This window comes from Peromyscus maniculatus, chromosome 7 (assembly GCF_049852395.1).
Source record: "Peromyscus maniculatus bairdii isolate BWxNUB_F1_BW_parent chromosome 7, HU_Pman_BW_mat_3.1, whole genome shotgun sequence".
NCBI lineage: Eukaryota > Metazoa > Chordata > Mammalia > Rodentia > Cricetidae > Peromyscus > Peromyscus maniculatus.
The window spans coordinates 21,681,219-21,695,242 of NC_134858.1; positions in this window are offsets into that span (position 1 = coordinate 21,681,219).

Sequence of the window (14,024 nt, forward strand, 5' to 3'; positions counted from 1 at the left end):
TTGGAATGGATATTTTTACCAAATAAACCAAATAAAAAATTAAAAACTTATGGGGAAAAAATCTCTGACTTGATTTACAAAGGAAAATTGAGACTTCGTCAATTAGCAGGCATAGACCCAGCAGAAATTGTCATACCATTAACTAAGGAGGACATTGAAAAATTATGGACAGAAAGTGAACCTTGGCAAAGAGCTTGCAGTAATTTTTTGGGAGAAATTAACAGCAAATATCCCAAAAGCAATAGAATTGATCTTATAAAGAGAGCTGATTGGATTTTGCCTCGAATTGTACGGCAAAAACCCATATCTGGAGTTCGTACATTTTATACAGATGCCAACAAAGAAGGAAAGGCAGGATACAAATCAGAAAATTTAAGTAAAGTGGTTCAAAGTCCGTATAATTCAGTTCAAAAATCAGAATTGTATGCTATTCTGTTGGTATTAATGGAGTTTTCAGAACCTCTCAACATAGTAACTGACTCTCAGTATGCTGAAAGAGTGGTGTTACATATTGAGACTGCAGAATTTATCCCTGATACTTCAGAATTAACTTCATTATTTATTCAATTACAAGATACAATCAGGAAAAGGAATCATCCTTTATATATAACTCACATTCGATCCCATACTGGTCTGCCAGGCCCTCTAGCACAAGGCAATGATGAGATTGATAAATTATTGATAGGAAATGTGCTGGAGGCCTCAGAATTTCATAAAAAACATCACGTTAATAGTAAAGGTTTAAAAAAGGATTTTTCCATAACCTGGCAACAAGCCAAAGAAATAGTAAAGAAATGTCCTACTTGTTCCTTCTACAATCAGACGCCATTACCAGCAGGATGTAACCCAAAGGGTACTCAGAGAAATGAAATCTGGCAGATGGACGTGTTTCACTTTGCAGAATTTGGAAAATTGAAATATGTACACCACACTATCGATACTTATTCAGGATTTCAATGGGCAACTGCTTTGAGTTCTGAAAAAGCTGATTCTGTAATCACTCATTTGCTAGAAGTTATGGCCATCATGGGTATACCTGCACAAATCAAAACTGACAATGCTCCATCATATGTCTCTGTTAAAATGAAACAGTTTTTTGCTTATTACAATATAAAACATATTACAGGCATACCACATAATCCTACAGGTCAAGCAGTTATAGAAAGATCAAACAGAACTCTAAAGGATATGCTAAATAAACAGAAATGGGTAACAAAAACCCCCAGAAATAGACTGCATAATGCTCTTCTAACTTTGAATTTTCTGAATGCCAATGAGAAAGGAACAACAGCTGCAGAGAGACATTGGATAATAGAAAAAAACTACAGAATTAAATCAGCCTATATACTTTAAGGATGTGCTGACCTCAGAATGGAAACCAGGGTATGTATTACATTGGGGACGAGGTTTTGCTTTTGTTTCTACAGGAAAAGATAAGCTGTGGGTACCATCAAAATTGATAAAGGTTCGATTTGGACAAGAGAGACCACTTAATTAGAGGAGATGATAGTTCATCAACCAGCATGAACATCCAATTTAAACTAACTAGTATCAATAACACATGCCTTTTCATTTAATCAAATAATAACTTGTCAAAAGGAAACATCCCCAAAATTAGTCTTGGGGAAAGGTTTTTTGTTTTTGTCTTTTAGGAGAATGAAGATTAAGGAATCTGAAGAACACTGGACAAATGAGACAATTGAAGAAAAGGGACAAATCATCTATCCCAAGAAACAGAATGAAACGGTGTATGGGTATATATTATCTAAAAAATTTTTATGTCTTCCTAAATGTTTGTTTCTGCTTTTCTCTAAAGATTTAACACTATTGGTTTTCTAATAGTCCCAGTTCAATTAAAATTTAAAGCTGACTTTGGAGTTGGAGAATGGCTCTCTCCTTCTTTAAAATCAAGCATGTTGTTAAAAGGAAAATGCAAACTCCCTGTATCATGCCAGAATAAGAGCCATCTTCTGCTATGGTACAGGACAAAAGCCAAATTAATTAAGGGACTATTCTATTACTAATCTCAACTCTTTGATTCTATTCTGATTCTTTAAACTTTTCTTAAAGTATGAATTTTATATCAAAATTTACAAGATTAACATATAAAGATATATAGATATATATACATTTTAAACTTTGTTAAGATATGAATGGTCATATAGAGTATTAACTAATTCTAGAAAAAAGGCTAGCTGCATATATATGTTTTTGTGTTCGAGTCTCTTATCAGTTTTCTGCAGGAAATCATGGCCAGGCCTAACATCAACTGAAGTCTCCAGAAAGAAGATGGGGCCCCACAACAACAACAATTCCACGTGGACAATAATGATATCATTAAGCTGACAAACATCATCCACAGATCAGCTTTGAACTACAAGGTGCTCAGAGCATTCTTTCATGATAAAGAAAACTTTGCCCATACCCAGCAGGAAGCAATTTTAAGACTACATCGCCCACATTCCCAAAGAGGTGGTGTGGGGTGGGTGGTTTTTTGGACTTTTTAATGGGTTTTGGGTCTGGGATAATTTTCAGTATTTAGGGGGGCTGGTTACAAGTTATTGTCAAGGGTTAAGAAAAAGGCTAAGCAAAGGAGATTAGATTTATGGTTCTTGTTAAAAAAAAAGAGAGAAAGAAAGAAAGAAAAGAAAAAGACAATCACTAATACTTTACATTGGATTGAATTGTTTTATATTGTATACAAATTTGAAACTGATATTGTTAGAAAATGCTATATGTATATTTCTAATTGTATTTATACCATTCATTTAACAATGTAATACAAATTTCTGATCCTTGAATGTTATTATTACCAACTACTAGGATATAAAGAAATGAAAGTTAGTTGTTAGACATTTCAATAGAACTTGTAGTCATATTAGATATGTTTTAAAAATTAAGCAGAGATGTTTTAGACAGGTCATCTTCAAACCCTTCAGAGATCTACAGAATATGGCATTTAAAATGTTTTAATAACTTAGAAAATTTTTCTTTTTGAGACATGTCAGCTCCTGGCAGTACTAATCTATTTCAGAGAAAATATGGGCATTGAAGAAACTGCATATGGAGTCAACTTTCCTTGTGGCAAAAGTTAGCCACTGGACAACAAAGTATCCTCGAATCAACAGGACAAAATGGACAGACAGAACACGAAACAATGGACTACTGATTCTTACCAAAACAAGTGTGGTTATGGCTTTATCAAAAGGCATCTTCTGAGGCCAGGACAATATGGCCCCATCCCTGAAGTGGCCTTCGCATCCGGAAAAGGTACGGTGCCCTTTTCTTCGAAGGCAGCTTAACAGGCAGAGGGCCGATGGATTCTGTTGTACAATGGAACAGCAGCTGAAAGCTCATGCCTCTCAAAAGTAGACTGGCATTTAATAGAGGGATGTGGAGAAGAAGAGGATGCTGAGATGAAGCCATATATACACAGCCAAGAAGAATGGACAGCTGAATTAAAAAACTGTCAACAATTTCCAGAAATTAAAATCCTGAATCATGACAGGACACTAGTGGAATTCAGGTGTTTCTGGTACATGGACTGCTCTCACCCAATGTGAGATTGAACTGTTGACCTTGTGTACATCCTACTTCACAAATGAGTCTGTCAGATACACTAAGCCTATAGGCTGAAGATGATGCCCAACACTGCGGAGAAACCTCAGGTGACTGCCCAGGCAGCTGGCTGTTTCTGTCAACTTACAAATTTTTGGGAAGTTGCTTGCATGCACTTCCTGTTTTTTATTTTTGTTAGCTAATATTATTTCCTTCTTGGGTCTCTGAGGGAGTTGAAGATTAGTTAGTTATGGTTGAAGATTAGTTACTTATAGTTGAAAAATTAATTAGGATAGAAAGTGCATTAGATACATCTTGGAATTACCAAAATAGGATAGATAATGGAATTATTTTCTCTGATTTGTCAAATACCTGTTTAGGTATTTATTATTTGTATATATTGTATATAGTTATTGTACTTTTGTATATAGTTTTTCTTTTGTTAGTCATAACCTTTTGCTTTTTTTTTATTAAAATAGAAAAGGGGAAATGTGGTGGTAACCTAATTATACTGAAATGTGATTTTGATTGTATGTTAATAAATAAAGTTGCCCGGGGGTCAGAGCTATTAGAGCCATAGCAAAAGTGTGGCGGTGGTGGCACACGCCTTTAATCCCAGAAAGCCAGCCTTTAATCCCAGGGAGTGGTGGTAGAAAGCAAAAAGATATATAAGGCGTGAGGACCAGAAACTAGAAGCATTTGGCTAGTTAAGCTTTCAGGCTTTGGAGCAACACAGTTCAGCTGAGAGCTATTGGGATGAGGACACAGAAGCTTCCAGTCTGAGGAAACAGGACCAGCTGAGGAACTGGTGAGGTGAGATAGCTGTGGCTTGTTCTGTCTCTTTAAATAGACTAACAGACAGGAAAAGGAGCCCTCATTCGGGAAGCTGGGACACCGCAGGCGGAAGGGTGAGATTTTGGCTCTGAGCTCTGACCTCTCGGCTTTCTCTTTTGCATTATTTCTGTGTTTCTTATTTAATAAAACGGTTGGTTACATCTATATATTACAATCTTTTTACTCTTCTTCTCCAATGAATAGTGAGAGAACTTCTAGTTTCTTTGTCATGAAGCTCAGCACTGTTGCACTTCATGAAGGTTTTGGGCCTCCCTTCCATGGACCAATTTTTCTGTATAGCTTCTTAACTAGTTTCTACCAATTGGCCTCTTCTTCCACCCATTCTTCCTGCTATATGAATTCATTTGAATTGTTCCATCTTCAAGTCAACGTTTTGTGCTGGATTTACTCTCTACCTCTAATTCTAATTCAAAATTATCTATGCCCAAACTCTAATTCCTGGGAATGGAGCCTCAGTCTCCCAGACCATCTTTCTGAACTAGTTCTCACAAAGGATGGTGAGGTGCTAGCCTATGTTTACCATGATTTGGGTGAAATGTCCACTGTGTTTTGTTCATCTGTGACAATGCTATGCATGATCATGTACTATAAGAATACAAGGGACAGGGACCAAGGATCTATTGCAACAAGGTATAACTGAAGAATAAACTCATCGTTGCCTTATGCTCAGGTTTGAGTCCTATTCGTATGAATCCCTGTTGTTTCTCTGCATCAGAAATAATACTCTACCACTAAGTGAGCTCAAAGGAATTATTCAGAAGAAGAAGTTTGACACAGGTTTACCTTCCACCAACTCAGTTTCTTGAAAGTAGTATAAGATGTGATATTAATCATCTTTACAAAATATCTTCAGAACTACATCTAGATTGGCATTTGATTAAATAACCAGGGCCCCACTTGTCCAAACTAATTCATAACACAGATTCATCCATATTTCAGTTAATGAGGCAATAGGAAATTGGGTCCTATTTTAATCAAGTGGGCATAACCACAGGTATGGACTTCATTAACAGAAATGAGATCAGTATAGATTATCACATAAACCACCTCTTTGGCATATTAATGATGTTATGTGTTAAATACATACCCAGAAATTTGCCACAATTCATGTGTTAATGGCATTTAGAAGTGGAGTCTTTGGAGATAGTTAGAGTTAGATGAGGCTACAAGGGTAGGCGTGTGCATAATGTTATTAGTGACTTTAAAAGAACAAGATTTGAGCTAGGTCTTTTGTGTGGCATGCAATACTACCTACCAGGTGATGAGGACCTCAGCAGGTGTTGACACACAACTCTCTGCTCATGGGAATGCTTGCTTTATCTAGTTTGTAATGGCAGCACAACCACAATTTGTTTTCCTTTTATCTTGGCTTTGAGTGAAGGATTAGTGAATATAAAAGATAAAAAACATGAATAAATTCATAATATATATGTATAATATTATAAACAATACTCTTAACTCATATTAATGATCAACAGGAATTAAACATGGTTGCGATTTGCAAATAGTATTTCTTCTTCTCAGAGTTATATGTTATTAATTCATCCAAAGAATATATTTCACTTGTTACCATACAGCAGATATTTCTGGCTCTAAGTATACTGAGGTTATGAACAACATGTAACAGATTATGCTTTCACTGAGTTTGCTTTTAGTATATCCAGAGGAAGGAGGCAAAAAGACAGACAAACACATAAAGGCTAAAGATAGTCATGGTGTAAAAAGTCCCCTGAAAACAATAAAATAGAATATAATGGAGCACAGTTAGTGGGAGTGAGCGCTCACGTTCTCCTCTCCCTGAGGTGAGGTTTGAGACAAACTCTATAAAGCAGGGGAGACCTTCCCACATAAAAATATGGGGTCCCTATTATTGATCTCATATTTCTATTTCTGAAAGTGAATACATACGTACAGAAGCATCTGTTTCCTCATTCCCACTCCCTGATATCTTTTCTGTACATGTTGTCTAGAATCCCGGTTGGCTGTTTGTATTTGGCTCCAGCACTGCTGGCTCTTGCTGGGCTCACTATTAACTGCATTCATAGTTTTACACTTATTCTTTTAAAGGGAAGAACCAGCTTTTCCTAGCTTACTTCTTCTCACAAGTGCTGGCCCTCCATGGCTTGGCTTGGCTGCTCTTGAGTGGACTACCTTTTGTCCAGTCAGCTATGGCAGTTTTGAAGAGAATCTGAAGAGTGGGCTATTATTCAGAGGGGTTGTTTCATGTGAAAAGTGCTCTTAGATTCCTACTGAGATGTCTGGAATTAAGTGCTCACTCTTTAACCAGATGCTATGTTAGAGATGACTATGGTATATGTCTTAGTTACTTTTCTGTTGCTATAATAAAACAACATGACCAAGGAAACTTATAAAGCAAAGAGTTTAAATTGGCTTATGGTTCCAGGAGGTTAGAGTCCATGATAGTTAGAGAAAAGGCTGAGGGCAGGGACATCGCAGAACTTACTTCTTGAACCACAAGCAGGGGGCAGAAAGCCCAGTGGAAAGGGAAAAAGGAGTTTGAAACCTCAAAGGCCACTCCCAGTGGCAAACATTATCCAATAAAGCCACATTTTCAAATCCTTCCCAAACAGTTCCAATAACTGGAAACAAAGTATTCAAACATGAGTCTATGGGGGCCATTCTTATCCACCAAAATGTAGATCCATATCAATTGGAAGGGTCCTCACAGTATCATCATGTATACAAAATTCTTAACCTTCCACACTATCCCTGGGCCACTTTATATGTATCTAACCTGCCCCTTTCTTCCCTTTACCATCCATTTAATAATAAAGGGAGAAAGAGAAAAGGAGGGAGGAAGGAAGGGAGGAAGGAAGGAAGGAAGGAAGGAAGGAAGAAAGGAAGGAAGGAAGGAAAGAAGGAAGAAAAGATGGAAGTAAGGAAAGAAGGAAGGATGGAAGGAAGGAAGGAGAGGCCTAGGCACCATTATGATGTACAAGTATGTGGTGGAAATATGGGAGGGAAAGAGAAGTGGAGCAGTTGGTGAGCCATTGAGAGAGATAGAACTGGAGATGCCATGGTGATGAGGAACAGGCCAGGGTTTGTGTTGATGTGGCCCATGTTGCCAACAGGGGCTATTTGAACGTTCATGGTCTTGGCTGCAGCCTGAAGTCATGTTGAGGTTTGAGGGTCATGCTGAGCTGGCCTGGCCTCTCGCTGTGTGTGGGGTGGGGGTGGGGGTGGGGGTAGGGCAGGGGGATCGGGCCTGTGCCTGGTGGGGGCCCCAGGCTGACCAACTCAGCTATCATCAAGACCCACATCCAAGGCCTTGAATTGTCCCACCCCAACATCTACCCTATCTATGAGCTGCTAGAGTATGTGAAGGGACCAGTCCTGAACATATGCGCAGGATCTCTGTGACTGGGTACTAGCATGTTATCGGAGAGAAGTTTTGGTGCGCATCCAGTATTGATGGTGTAGCAGAAGCCCGAGGCCTTGAACCAGATCAACAACTCATGACAATGAACATTTGCAAGTAAAGCTGTTTGAGCAAAAGTGTATATACTACATGACAAACCACAGCTTCCAATGCCACTATGATGAACAAATATGTGATGGAGAGGTGGGGAAGATGAGGAACAGAGTAGAACATGCACAGCTGTCATGGAGACACAACATCTGTGACAGCTGTGACAGGTATGAGATAAGGCTGTGGCTGATAAAGGAACAGGTCATTGCCCAGAGAGGTTGGTGAGATTTGTTTTTAATTTTAATTTTAAATTTTATTTTCTATTGGAGGCTGGAGGGAGATTACAGGGTGGAGGACAGATATGGAATGACTGGGAAATGAGTGGGATTGGGTGCTGGTGTGAAATTCCCGAAGAATCAATTTAAAAAGTTATGTTAAAAAAGAATGTAAGAAAGTACATTTTCTGTATATTTACTCTATTCCATTTAAAATAGAAATCTATAGAGTTTAAATTACTTGTCCAGAATTGAGTTCTAAGTTTCTCTGCCTTGAGTTTGGAGTATATTCATCTTACCATACCATCATGTGCATCTCCTGAAGGCAGCAGTTCTCAAAGGTCAGAGAGTTTTGATGCAAAGAAAACATGTTTACCAATGTGTGCAAATACTTTTGGTTGTCATGACTTGAGGGATAGTGGAACCAGCAACCTCTAGTGGGTCAAGGTCAAGCCTGTAGGTAAATATCCCATCATGCTGATGGTTCCTCATAACAGTTATCCATAGCAATGCTGTCATGCTGAATCATAACCTTACCCTAGAGCAGTGGTTCTCAACCTGTGGGTCAGACCCCTTTAGGGGGTTGCATATCAGATATTTACATTATGGTAATGTAGCAAATAACTTACAGTTATGAAGTAGCAATGGAGTAATTTTATGGTTGAGGGTCACTACAACATGAGAAACTGTATTAAAGGGTTGCAGCATCAAGAAGGTTGAGAACCACTGTCCTTGAGTATGAGAGACAGTTAGGATCAAGATGTCTATGATGTCATTTGAACCCTCTCTTCCATCTCTCCATCTCAAACTATAAACAGCTACTAAAAAGTGACAAAATTTCCTTTCTAGGTAGAGAAAGAGACAACGTTTTGACTTGAATCAGCAGAAGACATTGCCACATGGCAGTGTGGTCATACACCTCATTGCATAGTCAACCATCATCTTTTTTTATTTACATATGGTATTAGTCAATACCACCCCATTCATAGCTCAGAGGTATGTTAGACATTTAATAAAGGCGCATGCCCTTTAAAAGTCATCGTATCTCCACCAGGACCTGTATATTATAGCAAATGATTTCTCTTGAACTTGAGATATGTCCTGGAATGATTTCAATTTGTTTTCCAGACATATAAACATAAATCACTATTTTATTGACTTGAATCAGCAGACCATTCCTGCCCTGCAATAAATGTTTTCCAGCATGAAAACCTGTTTTCACTACAGACAGTTCTTTCATTTTCCAAGGTCATAAACCGAAACAATGACCCTTGACAGGCAATGAAATCCGTAACATTACATGTGGAAGTTTTGATATTTTTTACTGTATTATATCAATAAAACAAATTACTGGATAAAGGAAATATAAATTAAATATTGCCTGACTTAGCTTAATGCCTTCCAAAGAAGAGCCTAAGGTGAGTATTTGTCAGTAGCTAATTTGAGAATGTGATTACAGGAGAAAAGGCCAGAGTCTGGCATATGGAATGGGAACAAACAGCATGGATTTTTGTCCAGAGAATTACTGTCCCCTCCATAATGTGAACTTCTGAGAAACCACAGGATGTTCATCTCTGGATCCTCTGTCCAAGTACTGAATAGTCTTGGACAATAGTCTCCTATCTGGCAACCCTCATTGGTCAGGCTGCTCTGCAAAGTATTTGTTTCCCTACATCTAATTGTGAGTGCTGCTGACCCCAGAGACCCCAAGCATAGGAGGCACCAGGAAGCAAAAGCGACATAGTAGATTGCACCCAGAGGGAACTCATAGGGACCAGGTGGAGAGCTTTGCTGTATACCTGTTGTGGTGGCTGCAAAGAGAAGCAAAGCCTAGGGGCCCTGAGGAGATGAACAAGAGGGTATCTGAATGAAAATACTTGAATAGCACATTTAGACTAATTTTAGTCATATACCCGGACAAGTCTGCTTTTTATTATTGTGATAAACACCGTGACTGAAAGCAACTTTGGGGGAAAAGGATTTACTTCATCTGGCAGCTTATAGACCATTATGAAGGGAAATCAGGTCAGGAACTCAAGGCAGGAACTTAGGAGCAGGAACCGAAGCAGAGGCCATGGAGGAGTGCTGCTTACTGGATTGTTTCCTATGCTTGCTCAGCTTGCTTTCTTGTAGAACTCAGAACCATCTATCTTGGCGCAGCATGAGCTACAGTAGGCTGAGGTCTCCCGTGTCAAAAATATGCCCCAGAGACTCACCTACAGGCAATCTGATGGAGATAATCCTCCAATTAAGGTTCTTTCTTTCCAGAAAATTCTGTGTCAAGTCAAAACAATCAAACAAATAGAAAATAAAAAATTCCCCAGCACATATTATCTTTACATATGTACTGTACATAATGAATATATAGATGTCTGACACATTTGGTATACACTCATATATAACTCTGTAATATTATCATGCATTTGTATATCTATCTTATGTCAAGCAAACAAAAAATAAATCAGCACATTACCCTTACACATGAGTGTACATAATGAATGTATAGATGTCTGAAACATTTGGTATATACTCCTATATAACTGTATTATCACCATGCATTTACATACATATTTAGCACACACATTCATGCATGTAATTTGTAAGTATATAATGTAAATTTTTTACAAGTATGTTATTCATAATATGTGATACAATAATAGAAATTTTCTGCTCTTTTCTTACCTATAATTTATCAGTATAAGAAGAGTGGCTATGTTAATTTTTACTTTACCTGAATGGAATTAACATTTGACATTGAACTATATGACTGCACCTTTTCTTGGAGGAACGTGGTGCCTTCCAGTGGTTGGTAGGTTCTTGTTTTCTTTGGAAAAGATATGTACTATTGTCTCTTTTAGCTGCTTGAACTGATGATGTAGTTACTTCTGTTTAAATTCTGCTTCCACAGCTCACTAGCTTTAATCAGACTCTGCAAGTTATTTAAACTTTCCTTGTTCTGACTTTTTACCAGCAAAACAGAAACAATCATAGCACCCACCTCATAAGTGTTGTGGAAATAAACAGGCCCAATGTGAAAAACAGCTTGGTTAGAAAACGGAGGAGTGTTGGTTGCTATTATTTTTATACATACATTCCAAAAGTGTATGGAGGGAAGTAGGGGGAAAGGGAAGCTGCAAATAGTTGATTTACTTTTTTTGAGTCATTTCCTACCATTAGACAATCTCCAGTGCATCTTTTAAGCGGAGCAAACACTTGCTTCTTTCTTGTTATTGTTTATTTTAAAGCACTTTACTTAGCATGAGTTTTATTTTAAGATAAACATGTAAATTATTTAGACAGACTTAGCATTTCACTTAAGAATTGCTTCATCAAAATGGGAAACTATAAAATGGACTTGAGCAATTAAACAAACAAACAAAAAATCCAAGAAACATTGCCAGCTGAACATAGTGACTGTTGGTGGATATAATGGGAAAACAGTCTCAACTATAGGGAACAACTTATTCTCTTTGGAAAAGAACCCTATGTGAGTTAAATGAAGGCCTTTCTCTGTATACTAACTGCACCCTAGTCTCTGTGCTAAGGACAGACAGATATAAAAAGTCATGTAGCTAGCAAGCGAGATGGCTCACTAGGCAAAGGCTCTTGCTGCCAATCCTAAAGAACCATGTTCAATATCCAGAGACCTACATGGTTAACGGACAGAACCAGCTTTCACAAGCTGTCCTCTGACCTGCATACACACCACCCACTCATACCCCTCCACACACAGTAAAACAATGAATAAAAATATAACTTTGAAGAGGCAGGTTGAGAGTCTCTCATTCAGGGTCTCAAAGCCGAGAAATTCTGCTTACTTTGTTCTTATTCCAAACATGCCAGCCCAGTGAAGAAAGCAGATGTCTAAATCCATTTTAGGTTTAAAACAAAACAAACAAGCCAACGCTTTGTCCAAGTGGCCTCAGTGAAAATTGAATCAAACAGATAAGTTGGCATAAAGAATATGATTAAGGGATGGTTTTATGGGAGTTTAGAATTAGATCTTACAAAATTAAACCAAAGCTGCAATCATTTTTTTTTTCAGTAAATTTAGTTCCAAAGGAACATAAGAGAGGGACTCTCCAGGATAGAATAATCAGTGCTTCAACTATCTATTTCTGTAATAAGCCACTCTAAAACTTAGCCAGTGTTCATAAACACCATTTTACTTGCAAAGTGCCTAGTCAAGGGAGGCTCAGCTGACAGTCTCTTCTGCTCAGTGTGCTATTGGTTTTGGCTGCAGAAAACAAGAAGGACAGAGATGGAACACACAAGATGAATCATTCGTGTGGCTGATTGTTGTTCCCATCCTCAGAGAGCTGGTTGTGTTGACTCTATCACCTCCCTCTGGCCTATCCACACATCCGGACTCAACCCAGAAGAGATAGATTCTGAGTCCAGAATGAGCATCCTAAGCAGAAAGCTTCGGCCAGTCCTCTTAAGTCCTGTACTCAGAAGATGCAATAAGGCCACTTCTGTGATATTCACTCCATCAAAGAAGCCTAGAGTCAAGGGAAGAAGAGTGAGCACTTCCTTTAGATGTAAACACTGACAAGTGACAAAGAAGAAAATGTCAGGAGGTTGGAGACTAATTATCACATGCATTTTAAGATTAATTTATAATCATAATGAGTAATTGGGCCCAGACTCACTGGCCTTGGTGGCCATACAACTACAATATGCAGTGACGAATGCAGTGTTCTTTGCTATGGATACTATTAGCAGAGTAAGAGATAATTCTAAACTTCAACTCCTTACTAAAGTTCTTATATTTATTTAATCTCTTGGCTATATTTGGAATTTTTTGTTCATTTATTGTATAAGCTATAAAAATTACCAAAGGCAGTTTTTAGAATCAGTACCTGTTATATCTGAATTTGGTGATGCAGTGTCAAAGATGACCTTGTTAAAACCAGGTTTCATGATTTAGGGATAGACATGTCCTGTTCTCAGCCTGCTGTTAGGTGAAAAGGACTATTTGGGAGCCAAGTCCAGATCCAGTTCTACTTCTACAGAGCAGGAGCAACAGTCCTGCCCTGGTCTTTGAGAATAAAGTTGGATTAGATGAATGAGAAAGATGATAGTAAAGGAATGGAATTCTCATAGCTGGCATTCACACATTCTCTGTGTGAGAAAAGAAATAGTGCATTAATCACGTACCTGGGCTTTCCATATTCTGAGCCGTTTGCAAAGCTCCTCAAAAGGGCACCCTTTCTATTTTTAAAAGTAAAACTCTAGCATGCATAAAAAGTTTAGTAACTTTCAAATGGTAATTCAGGGATTAAGTAGCCAAAGAATCAAATTTACAGACTACTCAGCACTCAGACATTTGATTACCTTTCCCCATATAAGTATGAAAAAATCAACTTATGTGGTTGACCTTTCTATCAGATCTTGCTTGTTAGTTTCAATGTGTGGTCATCTGTAATGACTCAGTATCTGCTACTTTTTGAACCCTGGTAGTGATGGGAAATGCTCTGGGTATTTCAGAGCCAGAAGGCTGACAGGGCAATTCTAACAGCTGCTCCCAATTAGAAACATAAGGTAGAATTTTCTGGCCAACTTAAAAATAAACAGATTTTATGCATAGTCATCTACAAGTTGGAGTGGGAATAATTTATTGAATCAAATAATTGCCTCTTAGTGCCTATAACAAGTTAGCTACCTAAGGCAACGAGATGGAACACCCTCCAGAGATCTGTGTCTGTTTACCCTGCCAATTAGACTTATAATTGCAGTGTTTTTTCCTTCTAACATCCTTGACATTCCCAGGCTGATGATGTATTGTGTACCTACAATTTATGTCAACATTAAACACCAGGAAGTGCAGGAACTGTGTTCTCTGTACAGCAAATGATTACTGGGCGAATTGAGCAGCGTGGACTCCAGACTCTGCTGTATGACAT